The sequence below is a fragment of the Monodelphis domestica genome, chromosome 4 (assembly GCF_027887165.1).
Source record: "Monodelphis domestica isolate mMonDom1 chromosome 4, mMonDom1.pri, whole genome shotgun sequence".
Classification (NCBI taxonomy): domain Eukaryota; kingdom Metazoa; phylum Chordata; class Mammalia; order Didelphimorphia; family Didelphidae; genus Monodelphis; species Monodelphis domestica.
In genome coordinates this window covers 306,423,628-306,440,510 of record NC_077230.1, presented here as the reverse complement: position 1 = coordinate 306,440,510, position 16,883 = coordinate 306,423,628, and the positions used below count along the sequence as shown (strand labels likewise).

The 16,883-nt window shown below is 38.8% G+C and overlaps 1 protein-coding gene and 1 pseudogene across 5 annotated transcripts in view; both read left to right on the top strand.

Annotated features, from left to right (window-relative positions):
- STARD13 (StAR related lipid transfer domain containing 13) overlaps positions 1 to 16,883 on the top strand; it is a 799,642-nt gene that overhangs the window by 226,609 nt on the left and 556,150 nt on the right. The gene's annotated exons all lie outside the window — the stretch shown is intronic.
- On the top strand, positions 978 to 2,001 carry LOC100026768 (glyceraldehyde-3-phosphate dehydrogenase-like; annotated as a pseudogene).

Below are 16,883 nucleotides of genomic sequence, written 5' to 3'. Positions count from 1 at the left end.
GCCATGTCACCTACCCTTCATACAAAAATTATTAGTTTTAGCTCTTAATCCTTGAAACAATCTTGTGTACTAAGAAGGCCATTTTATTCTTACTTTATAAAATAGTAAAACTACAGTTCTGAGAGGTTAAATAGTCAATTTAAGATTATATGTCTAGTTGGGCAGCAATAGAGTTCAGTCTTTCCAGTTTGGGGGGAAAAGGGGAATATTGGCTAAATATTTTTGCTAAATGGCATGAACTATGTTTCAAACTATTGTTTTTAATTCATATGTAACCAGGATAGGAAATACAAAATAAAAATCTATTAAAATTGCTTGTCAAATCTTCTTTGTCTTCCATCTGGTAAGGCCAAGGTGGAGTCATCATATGTATGTGCCTCAGGCATTTCTGCACTTTTGCTTTATAATTATGTACTTTAAAGCTAGAAATTATTTAAGTGATTCTTTCATATTTTTTCTTCTCTTAAATCAGAGGCAAATGTACCCACACTTCTTTCAATAGCAGCTAATCTACATATCTTTGCCTTGTAATTTTTCTTTAACAAGTGTAGGCTGATTAAACTCAATTTGAAATTGGTTTTATGTTATTGAAATGCCACTTGAAGGAACCCTTTCATTTTAAAAAAGACATTTCTATGAGTAGAAGTGACACTTTATCATTCAGCCTTTATATTTTGCACAGAATATTGGCAGTATTTTTTTTATTGAACCAGTAAGGAATCAAAATAAAGAACACCTTAACTTTTCTATGCCATGAACACAATTTTGTCTACTCACCAATCACATCTTCTATAATTGAACAAATTTGTCCAAAAAATTGGGAATTATAATTGGTTTAATAATTTTAAAACTTTGGAAAAGTACAAAATGTCTACTTTCTTAATTTTTATTGATCTTTAGAGGTATGTATTTGAAGCAAAACTACATCAAGTGAGCTCTTCTCCCAAGCTCGCTGCCAGGATCCTCTGCTGCAGTCGCATCCCTTAGGCAAGATGGTGAAGGTCAGAGTCAATGGATTTGGCCGTATTGGATGCCTGGTGACTAGGGCAGCATTCAACTCCAATGGAGTAGATATTGTGGCCATCAATGACCCCCTTCATTGACCTGTCTACATGGTTTACATGTTCTAGTTTGATTCCACCCATGGCAAATTCAAGGGCACTGTAAAGGCAGAGAATGGAAAGCTGGTGATCAATGGAAAACCCATTACCATCTTCCAGGAGCAGGATCCCGCCAACATTAAATGGGGAGATGCTGGAGCCGAGTACATCATGGAGTCCACTGGCATCTTTACCACCATGGAAAAGGCTAGGGCTTACTTGAAGGGTGGAGCCAAGTAGGTTATTATCTCTGTCCCCTCTGCTGATGCCCCAATGTTCGTGATAGGGGTGAACCATGAGAAATACGATAACTCCCTCAAGATCGTCAGTAATGCCTCCTGTACTACCAACTGCTTGGCCCCCTTGGCCAAGGTCATTCATGACAACTTTGGCATTGTGGAAGGACTCATGACCACAGTCCATGCCATTACTGCTACCCAGAAGACAGTAGATGGCCCCTCTGGCAAGCTGTGGTGTAATGGGCGTGGGGCTGCCCAAAATATCATCCCTGCTTCCACCAGTGCTGACAAGGTTGTGGACAAGGTCATACCTGAGCTGAATGGGAAGCTCACAGGCATGGCCTTCCATGTTCCTACTCCCAATGTGTCTGTGGTGGATCTGACTTGCTGCCTGGAGAAAGCTGCCAAACATTAAGAAGGCGGTGAAGCAAGCTGCAGAGGGATCCTTAAAGAGCATCGTGGGCTACACAGAGGACCAGGTTGTATCCTGTGACTTTAACAGTGACACCCACTCTTCTATCTTCAATGCTGGTGCTGGCATTGCACTCAACGACCATTTTTTCAAGCTCATTTCTTGGTATCACAATGGGTACGGTTATGGCCACCGCGTAGTAGACCTCATGATGTACGTGGCTACCAAGGAGTAAAATGGAAAGCCGTGGATCTTCATCCCCAGCCAAAAAAGAGTAATTTCACCACTGGGAGCTCACATTCATAATAACCTATGTCCCCTATGCTGGGGATCCCATGCCCCATTCACATCCCTGCCCCAAAGCACCCCTGTAGTGGCGGGGAGGAGCATAGAGTCCTATCTTGTGTACCATCAATAAAGTGATCACATTCAGTGCAAAAGAAGAAAAAAACTAAATCAAGTAAGTAGCAACATATAACCCATCTCAATTCATTTCTATGATAATGGCTATTATACTATTTCAAGCACATATTCTATATTATTACTAATAGTTTTAATGAATGTGATGAATCTCTTCAGGTCCCAGTATGATGAGAAATAAGGCTAGTAAAATATTTACATCCTGACTGATGAGCACAAAAATATGTTATAGTATAGTTTGGGAGTTAATAAAATTTCCAATGTATTAAACTAAGAATACCTAAATTTATTGTATCAGAATGAAGTCAGAATATTTTTTTAAAGTTGAAAAACATATGATGTTCTCATCCAAGAGTGAGATTGTAAAAGGACTGATCTAATTTTTAAAATGTTGTACAAGTTGTAACTTCATAAATACATTGATATATTTCAACCTGATAAATGGTATGAAGTAGAAGTAAAGGAAACTAAAACAAAAGAGGATGCTATAAGAGAAGATATAAAAGGAGAATGAACAATTTAAACATATCTAAAAGAGAGATTGTTATTTTGGAAATGCTCTTACTGGATGGCAAACAGGTCATCAGGCCAGCTAACAACAATTTAAAATGTTTGTAATGACCATGAGTTGTCAGGTCACTTACTTTCCCATATCTATGAAATTTTTAGGAGATCTACTTATATATGAATACATTGACCCCTTAAAACAATATTTGAAAAGGTAATAAGCAAACTTTGGTAAATGGTATACCATTAAAAAACCATGTATATACATATATATTACACATAAGTGTATATGTGCATAAATATGCATATAAAAGATGCATAGAGAGATATATAACAGAGGTACTGTGTCATAACTTAGTTAAGGTTGGAGTTCTGTACCATTATCCATCCTGTACCCAGTATTTTCCTTTATAGAACCAGTTCAGTGTCAAGGGAACATTTCCTAATTAGGGCAATTAGGAATTCCTGAGGACAATGTTAATTTGGGCTCAAGTCTGTAGTCTCTCTAAAAAGAGGAACTAGGAAAAGCAGTATTTATTGAACAATGCTAGACATAGAATAAATCATAGAACACATTTACAGAATTAGAACAGCATTATGAAACTTAGCTTAGAACTATAATTATAGGTGGTCAGGAGACTAACATTTTAAGCCTCATTAGATGCTTAAATGTGAAGTAATTGAGCAACAATGCTAATTTGGTATTTCACATTTCACCTTAGCACTATCTTATCAAACAGCTGAACTTGATCTTTACAGTGGAATCTTTCTCCTATTTAGCCACTGCCACTCCAGAGACAAAAGATCTTTGAATTTTTCAGAACTTACAGGGTTACCACCAGTCCAGAACACAACCACCATAGCATATTCACCTAAAAACAGGAAAGAAGAAACTAAGAGACAGAAGTGACCACGTGCTCATGATTTCAAAGAAGCCAAGAGGGCGTCAGGACAGGTGCCTTCTCCTCCACCCAATACTGCTCACTATTTCCATATAATCTACACGCTTCATAGACCGAAGGAAGTCCTTGAAGATCCTTGTATCTTACTTCTGTGCATCTGTGGAGTCATCAACCCTTAAGGTTCAGCAACCAATAAAAAAGATTCAACTTCATTTGACTTCAGACCCTAGCTCCCAGAGTTTTTTCCCTCTCCCTTCACCCCACCCCACCATCTGTCTATTGTCATAGGTAATTGACAGGTAATATCTGGCCATATTACAAGGAATAGCACTCAGAGACCAACTCACCAACATTATATATGTCTGTATGTAATTATATACATGATAATAATCTATGATGTGGCCCCAACCTATGTGAATCTTAAAATTTCTCAGAAGAAATCTAGAAATCTAGAAGATTTGGTTAAGCTATTCCCCATTTAAACAATGAAGGTACTTGGTCAGGAATGTATTGAGAACTTAACCTTACTCCACCCATATTTAGGCATACCTTAAGGGGAAGATAAAGTTGTAAAACTCCTTACTGAACAATGAAAAAGTACTTAACTCATACTTATAGTGAGGCAAAAGCCCTTAAGTTAGGTCTAGTTTTAGATCTAATACAAAAGGGTGCTAAGTACCTATGAAGGTCAAATTAATCACTAAAAGGGCAAGCTTAGCAAAGAGATGTGAAATACTCAGAAGTTTTAATCTACTCAGAGAAGGTGATAACAAGATGTGAATTAGGAATAGTCAGTCCTTTGGAAAACGTCTACTGTGATTGGTAGATGTGAAAAATTTTGGGGCAGTGACATAGGAGAAAATTCTCTTTAAAAGGAGGTCAGGAACTGAGAGCTGGGGTATCTCGGTGGCTGAACTTAGTTGAGCTCAGGAGCTGAACTGGAGGATCTCTCTGAACACCAGAGTTTTGCCTCCGACAAAATCTTGTGGTGATTAAGGACTGACTAGTCTCTCTTAAAGCTCAAGCCTAGGCCCTTTCCTACTATTTCCTTTGCCTCTCTCTCTCTCTCTCTCCCTTCCTTAATCCCTTCATTATATTAATTAAAATCTCCATAAAACCCAGCTGACTTGGGTATTTCATATTTGGGAATTTTTCCCATGGCGACCACTTATTTTTTATTTAATTCAAGACACTAAAATTATCTTTACAGTTTTGGCAATTCAAAGTCTTGAACCCATATTTTCGCAGTCACAGTTTATGGCAACCACTCTTTTGTCTGTAACACCTATGACTTCAAACTTTCTCCCCCATTCAGATTGGCAATCTGTCTACCACTTCCTCTCCTTTCCTCAACACTTTGCAGTTTGATTTCTGACTTCATTACTCAAATGAAATTGCTCTTTCCAAAGTTTTCTCTAAAGTCATCAGAAGCAATTATTATGTACCATGCACTGTGCTAAGGAGTGGAGATACAAATGCAAGTTAAGAACAAAGACTTTCTTCTCCTCAAAGAGCTTACAGTCTCACGTGGGAAGACACCACATAAAAGAGAGTTAGGATGAAAAGTGTTCTGTGAAGGCTGTGATGACAAAATCGGGAGAATTGGGTCCTTCTTCAAAATGGGAGGTTATCAGAGGAACACCAATAGGAGGTAATAAATGCAGGGTTTAGGGAAGTGTGAAGGAAGGAAAAAGTCATTTATTAAATACTTTTTATTTGTATTGCCAGGTACTAATCACTTTGCAAAATTAATCCTATTTGATCTTCACAACTATGATAAATTAGTACTATTCTTCTTCTCATTTTACAGTTGAATAAATTGAGGCAAGCACACTAAGTAACTTACCTAGTGTCTGACTTTGAATTTCAGGCCCCAGCACTCTATTCACTGTGCCACTTAGTTGCCAGAAGAAGCTGAACTGCAGTGGTAAAGTCTAGAGAGTGAAGCATGGCTAGTCTAGGCCATTCCTTAAAATGGAGCTTCTGGCAGAAAATGACCAACAAGAAAAGGGGGCTGCAGGCAGGGATGAAGAGGAAAGGCAGCTGACCCAGGGAAGAAAAAGTGATATAAGTGATCTCTACTAAATCCAATGATCTTTTCTTAATCCTTCTTGACCTCTTGAAACTACTTACTCTCCCTTACTTCAACATCAAAGAAATTACCAAATTTTGTCAATTCCCCCTCCACATCTCTCTCTTCCATCTCCTCTTAACTTTTATGGATACCTCCCTAATTTAAACCTTCATTCCTTCTCATCTAGAGTATTATAACCACCTCCTAACTTTTCTCTTTTCTGGCACTCTCCCTCTTTTCTATTTCAATCTCCACAAAACTGTCAAAGTGATATTCCAAAAATAAAAGTTTGACCATATCACTCCCTTACTCAATAAATTCAAGTGGATTCCTATTACCTCTGGGATCAAATAAAGATGTTTCTGTTAGGCATGTTAAACTCTTTTTAAATGGATCCCTTCTAACTTGTGAAGATTTCCACTTCCATGTACTCTCCAGTTAGCCAAAATGGCTTTCTTGGTAATTCTTCACATACAATATTATGTTTCCTATCTATGTCTTTGCACAGGTTATTTCCCCACATTCTTCTCCCATTGTGCAGAATCCAGTAATGACTGCCAGTACCACAGCTCCACAGATAATTTGCTTAAACATGTTTCTTTCTAAGGGATAGTATAGTTCAGTAGTTTTAGGGGTGCCAATCTGTTATAGATTGTAATTGAGGGTGGATCTTGACAGTATCCTAAATAACTAATGGATAAAGGTCGCCTACCCTCCTCCCTTTATGTCTCCCTTCCTCCCCACTTTTCAATCTCCCTTCCTCCCCTCTTCAGAAGCCTTTCAGCTTCCCCTCCCCCTTATCACACAGTGTGAGCTATGAGATGTCAGAGGAAATACTCTTCTCTCTTCTTTTCTCAAGTAAGGGTTTATTTGGGGAAGACATGACAAGGATGGAGGATAAGGTAAGAGGAGTAGGATTTCCCTATTCGCTACAGGGAGCCTTGTTTAGGAGGATATTGAGGGAAATGGCAATCAGTTACAATTGTGACACAAAGTCAGTCAGAGAGATATGAGGACAACTGTATATCTTCTTTCTTCTTCTATCAATCAGCCAGGTCACCTCAGAGATACAAATAGGTTCTTCTCCACCTCTGTCAGAAGCCAAAAACCCAGAAGCCACAAGCCCCTCCTTTCAGCCTCGTTCAGCCATTGGCTTGGCTTCAACTGTTTTCCCTGTAACATTCCAAAAGGAATGTTCATTTTGACTGACTGATGATGTACTTTGCAAGCATGTATATTCTCTCTTTTACACCATCAACCTATTAAAGTGAAGATTGACATTAGACAGTTTGAATATAGCCTTCAAACCTATATTTAATACATCAAGGCTTCTTTAAAAAATTAGTAAACAACCTAGTAATCTAATATAATCTAATACTAATATACCTCATGAAATTATCTGCAAAATTTTTCCTATTTTCAATGCATATGTGAATAAAAAAGTATTTATTATGTATTATGTCCCAAAGACTGTACTAAGTGATAGAAACAAAAAAGGGACACCATCTCTGTTTTCAAGGAGCTTACATTCTTACAGGGGAAGGCAATACACATTGGGATTGGTTATTGCAGATATCTTTGTTGCCTTTCTTTGGTAATGATTTAACCTATCATCTATTCTTTTCTTTGGAAATATTCTCCTTTTGAAATATGTGGAAAACCTAACTCTAATTACCTTTAAAAATGTGTTGCCTCCAGCACAGATTTCTGTATTTTATCAAGGTCATGTCACTCTGCTAATTTCTTTACAATGTGATATGGAATCCAATTGCCCTAGTAATTATGATCTTTTTCACATCTGTTATCTGTTTGATTTCACCTACAAATGCCCTCAGGATGATCTGGCCTCTCAAGATTTACTCCAGCCTCTTTGCAGGCTTATTTTTTTTCTTCACCTATTTATTGTTTTGTGAAACATCTTTTGTCATTCTCACTTTTTTTTTTTGCATATAAGTGTTTACTCCAGCTTTGTCTTTTGCTGCTAAGTAACAGTATTAAAACATCACTTAGTTTGGAGGGTACTAAAAAGTTCTTTACTTAATGTAATTTTTTTCCCCATTTCTACAGTAGCTATTAGTACATAAGTAACAATTATTTTAAGAGTGGTCTGTTTGCTTTTTTTTTCATGAGGGTCAGAAGATCTATATACTGTGGAGCTAGAAATGGAAAAGGGAGATGTAAATATGCCATGCCCCAAGAAAATTTCTGCCCCTTCTGTTGTACTAGAACTGTAATATCAACTGTAAAAGAAAAAAGTAGGTGTATTCATTTCAGGGTAGATAATCTATATTACAAGAGGCACCAAAGTTTGGAAATAAATTTCAGCAGACTAGAAATAACTGAGTTTAGCTCTTTATTATCAAGACTAATTAGTTAATATAGGAAACTACCAGATGGTCATGTTTTCACCTAAAAGTCATATGAGCTTTTCTTAGAACAACCCTGTTCCCTACTTCACTCATGGCTTTTCTAGCTGTGACTTCAAAATGTTTTTGGATTCCTTCACCCCACAACTGAATGTCTTAAAAGTTAATGGTGAGCACATTATTATGTAGAGCATGGGTCAGGGGTCTAGCCCAGCTGTTGTGCATGACTATAATGAGGGCAGTTTTATGCCACTTTTCTCAGGAGCAAAATATTTAAAACCATTTAGAAATAAATCTCCAAACCGAAATGTACCCTTTTGGTTATTTGGGAGACTACCTTGATTAGTGTCTTGATAAGAATCAATAGTTACAGTACATAGAACTTTAGCATTCTTTAGATATTCAATAGTGAAAATAGAAGTGTTTAGGTATTTGTGGTGAACTTAAGTCTGGGACTGACTTGAGTGAATCAATATGGTTATGCCAAGACAAGGTGGAAATAAAGCCAGTTTTTATGAAGTGGGAAGGAATCCTAGACAATTAGTTTGCTCTGCAACTCTTTTCTCTGCAAGGCTACTGGAATATATGTTCTGGGCCTTGTAATTTGGTGTCTCTCTAGTATAGCATAGATATGATTCATGGGCTACAGAGCTCCCTTCTGAGTTGTTTCAGTAGTGGCCTATGGCACCATGGAACATGACAGTGAACACTCTTAAGGCCATATTGGAGAACCTATGGCATGCATGCTGGAGGGGGCTGCTCCCTTCCCTCTCTCCATGCACTCCTGAAGACATTTCTCTCATCATCCACCCCTCTGCCCAGCAGCCCAATGTGAATAATTCCTCCTCCCCTGTCTGGGGTAAGGTGGGGGGCTCACATGCTGCATAAGGGTTGCAGTTTGGGCACTTGGTCTTTAAAAGGTTCAGCATCACTTCTATAAGTTGTTATCTTTGGGTGAAAAATTCAGCATTTAGTAACCACCTCCAGTAACAGCCCAGGTATCCTCAGAGCTTACAGTTTAATAGTAGGATGAGAAGCAAACAAAAGTAACCATAATATATCAGTACAAATCATACCTTGTTAAGTGCAATTTTTTTTTAAATGGGGGAAAAATGGGAGAGAAGTGAAAAGATCTTTATCTACTGATTCTGATTGACAATCAGAGAAGCCTTAATGGGGAAAGTGGCATTTGAGATGGCTAGATAAGAATTTATCAAGAACAGAAAAGACATTCCTAGTATATAGCAAACTACATAAACAAAACCATGGAGGCAAGAAAATATGGAAGCTATTTTTAAATAGTAAACTCCTTGAGGGAAGGGAGTATTTCATTTTTGTATCTATATCCTTAACACCTATGATTCCACATAATAGTTACCTAGTGTTTGAATTTATCTAGAACATAAAACTAGTGATGCAAGCTGACCTCTGTTTTAGTTAAAATTTTCTTCATGAAGTTCTTGTATTTATAGCTTTAATACCTAGCAGAGTCTGGCACATAGTCTGCATTTAGTGAATGTTCCCTGATTTCTTCGTATGTACTGTGAAAATTTCAGAGTATATGGTTTAGTTGCTTTGCTAACGCTTTTGTCATTGGGCAAATCACAAATTAATACCAACAGTTCCACTGATGGTTGAATACAATTTTAAAATAAAGTGATTCTCACTTATCTACTACCCCTACACCTTCTGTTCTGCATATAACAATTATCTCTGTGGAATTGTACATAGGATTGAAGGCCAATTTTGTAATTTCTTCATTTCACAAGTCTTCACAGATTCATCATGTATTAAATTCATCATTTATTAATCAGCTTTCTGGTGATGCACCTTAATATTTAAAGACAGGTAACTAGGTGGCCTCAAAATAGATGCAGCAATGGCTTAGCCAGGAAAACCTGAGTTCAAATCCAACCTGATACTTATTAACTATAACTTTGGGCAAGTCCCTTAATCTGTCTAACCTCAAGTTTCCTCATCTGTATAACAGGGATGTAATAACAGCAACTATCTCCCAAGATGGTTTTGAGGATAAAACAGATGTTGTAAAGCAATCTGCAAATGCTAGTTATTATTAGTAGTCCTAGTCCTTGAATAAGCCATTTAGTCTGTCAGCAACATTATTTTCTGGGCCTTCTCCAGTTCTATAGAATCTGCTAAAGCTTGTTCTTTCCTAGGACAGTCAGCATTTAAGATGGTCGGTTTCCATTACACAGTTCAGAATGGGGCTTTCTTTTTAGGAGTGGGATCCTGGGTATATATATCAAAATTCTATTTGGCAGCCTATTTTCACTAATCCCATTCTTTCAAGTTTTCCTTAAAATAAGTAAAACCCCCAAAGCATTTAAGTCTCCTAAGACAATTCTTTAACTCTTCAACATCGAACAGCTAAGATTCTGGTGCCCACTTATATCAATGAGCTGATTGTTATAAAGATTCAACTTTTCAAGGGGTTACTTTTACTCTAATTTTATTTTGGGGAAAAACCAAACCAAAAAAAAAAAAACCCTTTCCATTTAAGTTTTCTTACCAAAATATGACCAAAACACGCCGTACACAGGGTGCATCGAAAGTCTTGGTGCAATTTCAAGCTTTAGTAGCTTAAAGGCGCTCCAGGACTTTTGGGACACCATCCTGCCCAGGAGTCGAGAAGAGCGCCTCCCCACCCCAGTGGGAGCATTGATCAAATGTGGTGATCGCAACGACCTGAGTCCCTTTCGGCTTTTTTCTTTCCCATGGTTATACATTGGGAAAGATCATGTTAATTCCCCTTCTACCATTTTATGCGATGCCTTTCCAACCCCGATTTAATCATCGCGGCTGGGACCTCGCAGCGCGGGGACAAAGGCCATGCTAGTGACACTGCCACCTAGGGTGAACAGAAAAGCAGGCCGAACTCTGGAAAAACCTGCTCTTCCCGGAAGAGAGGAGGGTGGAGGCGGGGCGGGAACATAGGAGAGGCGGAGTGGTGGAAAAGAGAAAATGGAGAGATTGCCGGAAAGCGGGCTGGGGCGGGAGGAAGCGTGACAAGCGCCTCTAGGTCCTCTTCACCACACCCAACGAACAGGACCGCAATGCGCGGGAACCACAAAGCCTTTCCGACACCAGTCCAGACGATTCGACACTGGAGGGGGGCTGTAGGCTCCACCTCCTTCCGCTAGGCGGGGGTGAATAGAAAGGAGGAATTTTGCGCATGGGCTCTGGCTTCTCTGAAACGTTCTGAGGAAAGGAAGTGAAGGGGGAAGGCACTCTCGCGCGCGCGCGCGTTATGCCACGGCGGACCATCCAACACCAGATGGCGCTACAGTACTTGGTAGCCCGAACACAAGATGCAAGGCGAGCAGAGAAGGGTGGTGCCGGAATCTTCTATTCGCTCCCAGCCCCCTTTGCAGCGCGCAGGCGCAAATCTCTTGGTCGCAGATCTGTGAGCCTCAAGTGGGTTACCACAAGGGGACGCGGCTGGGGCTGGACCTGAACCAAGGGGGCAACCTCTGGTTTTGCGCGCGAGAGCTATTGGCGCGAGGAGTAGTGGGGGTGGGGGAGGGAGGACGTGGCGGGGAAGGACTGCGCGCGCATCTGAAGTGGGGTGGGGGCGGGGCAAGCACGTTACCTAGGCCCTGAGCGTGCTGCTGACGCCAGTTGCTATCCCTGACGCCTTCCGCTCTCCCTCATCCTAATAGCGTCCCTGACTGGAGCCTAGGGTTCGCCCCATCCTGGCGCCCACACGTCTTGCGTGAGCCGGTGGGCAGGGGCGAGGCTTTTCGGAATGGGCCTCGGCCTTGGGGCGGACGGACGCGTTCTCCTGCCCCCTCCCTTAAGAGCGGAAAGGGAAGGCTGAGGCAGTCGGCCAAAAACAACGCCGGTGGCTTATGGAGCTAGGAAAGAGAGGACTTTGTTGTTGGGCGGGGGCGGTGCCAGCCACGATTTTATTAGGGGAAAAAGCGGGTTAAATTAAAACTGTTGAGAATTGTTGCCCATGACTAACCGCTATCCCCACCCTCCACCCCCAATGGTTCTTTGGCGTAATGACCAAATTGCCCAAATGAATCATTTAAGATGCAACCCATGGCGTCAGTTCTCGCCTGTGAAGTCCACAGTTCCCTGAAAGAGGGCCTCTTCCTTCATACAGTTGCATTCCTAAATTCTGATCCTCCACGGGTTTGGATTTTTACAAGGAGGTCATTGTCAGCAGATGTACTAAAACACTTGAGCTTCCCTAATTTGAATAAAATCTGTTCTATTGTACACTCCAACTGTGGAGATGTGTTTTAGGACATTATTCTTAAAATGGGCCTCCAGCAGAGTCCTTAATTTTTCTTTTGGCTTTGACTATAGAGGTAAAGGTTAAGTGTGCTCTAAGAGTATTGCATCAGACAAGTAAGATTTCATATTCCTGGATCTTGAGTTCTCTGTTTCCATGAAAAACATTCACCTGCAGCTTTGCAATAAAATGCCCTTGATTTGTTTTAATTTCAAGAACAGCTAAATACTTTGAAGGGGGTATATCTTTATGGCATATTTACTTTATAAAATTAGAGGTTCACATATAGCTATTTTAAACAAAGTACAAAAAGTTTAAAATTTAGTAGATTAGGTGGCATGGTAGGATGGAATATAGTAATGATTCAGGAAAGAAGTGAGTTCAAATACTACCTCTGACAACTGACTGAAAATTACTTGCTGTAAGCCTCAGTTTAAAATGTGGGTAACAATAGGAGTGATAAATACCTACCTCACAGGAGTGTTATAAGGAACAAATGAAAATATATATAAAGTTCAACATTTTTGCCACCTCTAATGAAGAAGAAATTTAAGAGTACTGGGCATGTGGTACAAACAGAATAGGGTTAAAGGCCAGCATGAGAAAAGCATACAAATTTAAAATTGGATAGAACCTCAGAAGTTCAAACACCTTCTTTTAGAGACAGGGAAATTCAAGCCCAGAAAGATGTTTCCCCAATGACTATTTCTTAAAGCCCTTCTGGACATCACCTGCCTGAACAGCTCACTTGTCCCTCAAATTCAGCTTGTACTAAATTAGACTCATCTTTCCCCTAAATCTAACCTTCCCAAGTTCCATATTTCTGTTATTGGCATCAAGTCACCAAACCTCAGTTTACAAAATTTTGTAAAGGATCAATTTTAGAGTTGGAAGGGACCTAAGAAATTTTATAATCTGAATCTCCTTGTTTTGTAAATTAAAAAAAAACAACAAAAAAAAACCTGAGAGCCAAAAGGCTAAGTGATTTGTCCAAAGTCAGGGGAAAATTAAAATCCACCATTCATTCTACTATACCATGCTGCTTTCTTGTCTCATTTCCCTTATTCACTTAGTTGCCCAATTCTCACTTGAATAGTTGCAATGGCCCTCCAACTGGTATCTATCTTTTCCATTCTTCAGACCCACAGAAGTTCCATATGAATCTTCCTAATCTCCAGGTCTATCCATTTCACTTTCCTACCCCAAAACCTTAATATCATAAAATTTAGAATTGTAAGGGACTATAAATATGCTTCTAACAAAAAAAAAATTGTACATTGCTTGGCCTCCTATTATGGAAATGCATATCTATCTTCAACAATCTTTCTTAGCTTTATTCTGTGCTACACCCTTCACACATTACATGTAGAACAAAATGAATTAATTATTCCTTAATCTTTCCTTGCCCTTCTCTATTACTATATTCATGCAGTCTGTCCCCATGCCTAGAATATGTTGAGTTAACAGAATTTGATGTTTGGAAAGGACCACAAGAGCTTTCTAGTCCAACTCAAACACAAAAGGGTCTCCACTATAACATACCACGTAAGTGGTATCCAGATTCTGTTTGAAGACTTTTATGGAAGAGTGGGATTTTAGGTGTAGGTGACTCACTAGGCTTTTGTATTAATTTAATTGTTAGAAAGTTGTTTTTTGTTGTTTTTTTTCCTGACATCTAACCTGAATTTATCTCCAGCTTGTACCCATTACTCTTTATTTTTGCCCTCTCTAGCTAAACAAATCAATTTTAATCTCTCAGCCCCTTAAATATTTTTAAATGTCAATCATATCTACCCTGAATATTTATCTCTTCTAAGATAAACATTGCCAATTCCTTCAACCAATCCTCTTATGACATAAACTTTTCAGTTTATCAACTCTTTCTTAAACTATGTCACTTCAAGAACTGAACACAATACATAAGGAAATACAACATGGGTAGAGTGATATTATGAATATTGTGGTGTATGGGGTGTTCAGGGAGAACTAGCCCTTCTGGATTTGCCAAGTTATTTTCAGGGATTCTCATCTATTTTTGGTGTCCACCTTTCAACTATCACCTGAGGCTCCAAGAAGCTGTAGCATGAACAATGGCCATACTCTGGTAAAACCATCTCAGCAGATGAGCTAGACCAGGTTGAGGGTAACCAACAGGCCTCAACCCATGGGTGAATTAGGGGAATGTTTATATCAAGCATGTGAATACTTCCCTAGATGGAACGGACAGATAAAGACAATTTGTTCCAGTTGCCATGAAAGCAGCTGGAGCAGGCACTGTGAAGTGCTTATAGAGTTTAGCTAGACATTGAAGATGCCTTGGTCACCTACTGCCTCCCAGGCCATATCCAGTCATCCTGACTTTGTCTTGCCATTGGACTTTAATATCAGACTCTGAAGACAATGAGGCTGAGGACTTTGTGCAAGTCTGCTTCACTTAAAATCTGATTCATTTGCAAGTCAAGACATTTTTTTGAGTGTGATTTTGATTCTCTTAGAAAATAAGGGACAAACAACAGTGCTATTATCATTTTCTGATTCCTGGAAGCAATGTCTGTCTTACTTAGTACAGCTCAAGATCACATCAGCATTTTTGGCTACCATATCATCCTTACCACTAATAGTGATTGCCTTCAAATGTAAGGTTTTGAATTTTGTATTAAATTCAGCTAAATACTCTAGCTTGTCAAGATCTTCTGGAATCCTGATAAATGTTGTATATTAATCATCCTTTCCAGCTTTGTGTCATTTGCAAATTTGATTAGTTTACAATCTATTCCTTTATCCAAGTTACTGAAAGAATTTTAAACAGTATAAAGTCAAACATGAGATCCCTAGATATTCCATTGGAAACCACTTGCCACTGAATTGCCTCTGATATTGAACCACTCTTTGAGTGCTGCCATCTAACCAGTTCTGAATCCATGTATCATCTACTCCACATCTCCATCTTCTACATTAAAAAAGTAGAAGATATCTTCTCAAAAGCCTTGTTAAAATCTAGGTAAACCATGCAATACAATAAACACATATTAAGTGTTTACTGGATAATGGGCATTGGCTGAAACATACAAATAAGAAAAAGAAAGCCCTGGCCCTGAAAGACTTTAAAATCTAAAGGGGGGTGGGGGTGGGGGTGGAGACTACACAAAAGGAAGTAGAAAAGGGAATGGGGGAAGGGGGGGAAAGTACCCAGTATGATGATGGAGTTGTCAAATCCAAACAACAGCTGTTGAGAAATAAAGAGTTGTCTGGGCTTATGGGTCTCCTTCAAATGGGGGCTTAGAATGGAAGTCTTGAACCATTCCAGCCCTCCAATCAGAGAGACAGACACAACTGAAAGAGTGTGAATACCAAAGCTGATGCAATTTGTGATGACAAGCTTCTTGGTGAATAATTCTACTACTCATCTATAAGTTTAATAATCCTGTCAAAAACGGAAATGAGATTAGTTAGAAATAATTTGCAGTTTATGAAGTCAAGTTCAGCTCTGTATAATTGCTTTCTTTCTAAATGTTCCCCTTTTTTTACATTTTTTACAGTCTTTTTTACATTTAAAAATTTTTTTTTAAATTTATGTTGTTGATTATATTAAAATTCTGAGATGTGTTACCTACCTTCCTCTTCCTGAATCATAGAGGAAATCACCCAACAAAAAAATTGTATATATACATTGTTTTTTGTGTTCGTGTTTATCTATTCTCTGGAGGTGGACATTCACAAATTATCCTTCAAATATTAATTTTGTAGCTGTTTATATTATTATCTTGATTCTCAAGTCTTCATAATTTAATGTAGATCTTTCCAAGTTTTTTGGCTGCTTATCATTTCTTGTGGTACAGTTAGTATTCCATTACAATTTGTTCAACCATTCCCAAACTGATTGGCATCCCCTCTATTTCTTTGCCACAAGAAAGAGAGCTGCTATAAATAAATATTTTGGAATATATAGATTATTTTCCTTTTCCCCTGATCTCCTTGGGAAAGAGTTGCGACAGTGGTACTGCTGGGTTTAAGGGTTTATACAGTTTTATAACTCTCTGGGCATAATTCCAAATTGTTCTCTAAAATGGTTGGATCAGTTCACAGTTTCACTAAGAGTGTATTAGTGTCCCCTTTTTTTCCATATCCCAGACATTTCTTAATGATCCATTTTAGAATTTTCCCAGAAACAGAAGTCAAGCTCTTGGTCTATAGTTTGCAGATTCTATTCTCTTTTTGGAAAATCAGGACATTTCCCATGCTTCTCTTCTATTCACCATGTTCTTTCAAATGTTCCTGATAGTGATTTAGCAGTCACATCTCCCATTTCTTTCAGGACCCAAGTTCATCTGAGTTAATCAATTTGAATTCATTAGTACTACTACTAATAGTAACAAATAGCTAAATATAGTACTTCAAGATTCACAGTTATCCCTATTTTACATATGAAGAATTGAGGCACAGAATGGTCAAATGATTTACATAGGGTCACATAGCTAGGGAATGCCAAGTGGGATTTGAACTCAGATTTTCCTGACTCCAAGACCTACTTCCTGAGCTACCTTGTTGCCTTCTGGGCATTTAGGTGCTCTTGTATTCTCTCCTTACTTATCTCCAATATCT